Source organism: Metarhizium robertsii (genome assembly GCF_000187425.2).
Source record: "Metarhizium robertsii ARSEF 23 chromosome Unknown MAA_Scf_67, whole genome shotgun sequence".
NCBI lineage: Eukaryota > Fungi > Ascomycota > Sordariomycetes > Hypocreales > Clavicipitaceae > Metarhizium > Metarhizium robertsii.
The window spans coordinates 4143-7393 of record NW_011942212.1 but is presented as its reverse complement, the minus strand read 5'-3'; positions in this window follow the sequence as shown (position 1 = coordinate 7393).

Genomic DNA, 3251 nt, shown 5'->3' with positions numbered 1-3251 from the left:
GAGCTCTCTCCATCATGCGCTTGTCTGAGTCCCATCGGGTGGCATTGTTAAATACCCAGTGGAGCGTTGATTCCCTACCGGATTCTTTGCGTTGAGACTGCAGAAATTGTTCATACAATTGTGGGCTCCCTCGCAGTTGAAGCCCAATATTATGCAGCATTCCCGCCGCGCCACTCCGGCTATACTTCCTGAACGTGGTATCATTAATCTCTTCCGGAGCCGGGTGGGAAGATGTGAAGTCTTCGGTTGGGTTACTAACAGCAACGCCGGGCCATGTCTCGTCTTCGTCATCTTTCAACTCTCCATCCAGCACCTCGTCAATAGCTTGATCTACCCGTTCCTCCTCATCGTCCTCATCGTCGCCATCAGCTGCGACAATCGCAGCCAAATTGTCCCGCTTGGAACCATAGAGCGTGGCCCGCACGCTGAGGTTGATGACATGGCAAGCACATCGGATTCGTCGCTCTTCAGGAGAGAAGCCGTACTCGAATGCGAGCTCCTTGATGCACGTATTATTGTTTGCTGCGTTGTCGAGAGTAAAGTACCCGATCTTTTCAGGATCATCGATTTGCCAGAATGCAAGCGTATCCGCTACTTCGTCAGCAAGACATGCGCCAGTATGTCGTCCGCTAAGGGGTCGAAGCCCAAGGAGGATTCGGTGCTGGGCGAAGTCGCTATCAACAAACTGCGCGTTGATCCCAAGGAATGACACGTAGGATTTCGACGTCCAGCCGTCGAAGGAAAAATGTATTTGGGATCGAGCATTCCGCAATACCTCGGTCACTGGTCCAATGGCCCCTCTATACTCAGATTCGAGCATACGAAAAAGAGTCTTCGCAGAGGGGATATGGGTTTTGTCGAGCAATGGGTTGCCGTAAAGGAGGATGCGCTGGAACCGCTCAGTATTCACAATCTCAAACGGTAAGTTGTAATATGTAATCCAGTCGAGAAGCAGAACCCGAAGACCCTTAATATTGAATTGTCCGCGCAGGTTACTGATGAGAAACTGATCATTCGGATTACTGAAATCGGCATGGAGGAAGCGCGTGATAGTCCGGTTTTGCAATAATGAGTCCCCCGCGCAATGATCAGCTCCCCCGCAATTATCAGCTTCCTTGGGAGACTGTTCATGTCAGCGCGGTTCATTGCCGTCACACCGTGGACCATGGTACATACAAAAATGCCGTGGATTGTGCGAAGGTGTTTCTTGATACAGGCCCCTGTGGAGCAGACGAAGCAGAAATCCGACTTCTTCTTAAAGCCTCGGGCGAAGCAATCTGCGCAGATCCACTTCAGCTTATTGCCAGGCCGTGAGGTAGAGCGGTCTTCAACTCGATACCCATATTGCTGCCACCATGCCCTCGTGTCTTGGCCGGCCAGTATAGCGTTCAAATCCGGGCCATTTTGCCCACTCCTGGCGACCCCAGAGTGACCAATTGACTGCGATAAAGTCGACGGCAGTACCACGAGGACGCGGTGATGGTGTTGTTGGTAAGGAGACTCCCGAAGATGAGACGGCAGGCGAAGAGGAGTGCTCCTCACATGGCGGCGACTCGTCAAGTTGGCTCAATGGCGAAGGATTGAAAGAAGAAGGCCCCGAGAACATCGTGGTTCAGGTGATTAGTCGTGTAGATCGGTCATAAGGTAAGGATTTTGCCGAGCTTTTTTGGAAGCCATGTCAGCTGCGGCTGCTGCTGCGCTGGCAATGGGCTTAAATCAGTCCGTCGCCTGATGGGCACGGGTAGGTAACGAGACGCGATATTCGCGCACATCATGGTGCAGTCAACGCAACGTACGCGTGAATTACCAGTGTCGTTGGAGTTGATACATCCTGGACCCAACGAGCAGTAGCCGGCGGTCAGTTGATTGCTGGCTGGCGCGTTCAGTTGACGCGGGTGAAGATGACGAGTAAAGAAGCATTGTACTCCAGTCCCGGTCATTGGTACAGGAAGCACCGTTGCCCCCAAGACTGCTGGCGTGCAGCAAGCCACGTTCCATATATTCCTTGTCTCATCTCGCGGCAAGTGCCCCTATTGGGCAGGCGCCACTCTCTGCAGTTTCATCTCCACGTGGACTTTTGAGGGACTCTTGAGCCCGTTTGTTATCTAACGCCAGTGAGATGGAAAAGAGACATTTGGGACTCCAAAATCTGGCATCATGACAATGCAGCAATGGGATGAGGTCGCTAACACTTTGAGTTGTAGGTGAAGCGGGTTTGGTTCTTGGTACCAGTGACAAATGATGAAGAGAAGCCGAAAACCTATGTAGGTAACCTTCAAATCAAAGCGATGCAAGCCCTCATGCCAAATCAGCTCGGACAACGGCTCCCTAGAGAGAACTAGATAGCTAGGGCAACATAATACGTGACGTACATTGGCTTGCAATCATTTGATACTGCTATGATTGCCCGGCATGCTGGAAATTGTCGCGTCGCAGTGAGCCTACCCTATACTTGGGCGGTAGGGGATGTTAGAGGCTACCCGACAATCCCCCCTCCTCTACATGGTGGCCCTGGTATTTCATAACATCAAATGTATCCATAGGCCCTCAACGTGCCCCGGTCACGGCCCGTGTATCGTTACGGGGTATAAACAGTATTGCCACCAATACTGATACGGGGTCTAATTTGGGCCTATCGTTGTAACTGTCCGAGCTGAGTATATTGGCAGATAGTTAGGCAATTAGGATAAGTTTGGTATAAAGAAAAGGATATGCTGGTGAGTAGAGCTCTGTAGACCGTTGTTAGGGACCCCACTTAGGCTGGGCGCCTGCGCTGAAGGTGAGAGTGGACACTGAGCCCGTTACAGATAAATTCTACGTTCTGATGCTTACATTTTACAACGAACTACATGTACTTACTACCTTCATATACAATGACGTCCAACGCCTCAGTGGTTCCGGAGGTATAACACGGTTCCTGTCGCGCTCTGCCGCGTCTTTACGCGACACCGCGTTTAAATTGGGATTACGCATCATATACGGATAAAACATACAGCCTATGCGCCCCCAGATCGATCGACTCGATCGAACCAATCGAGAGCTGAGGAGCCACGCCATTCGATGCGAATGGAGCGCACAAGTGGTAGATTCGTTGCGAACCGAATGAGTCCGTGACAGACTCGACATCGAATCGAACGCTTGGCATTCGATACGATGGTCGTAAGACTTGGCATCGAATGAATCTATCGACTCGCTTCCCGTTCGTAAGATGTCCATCCCTGGTTGGAGATCGATAATAAGCAGACGATTAG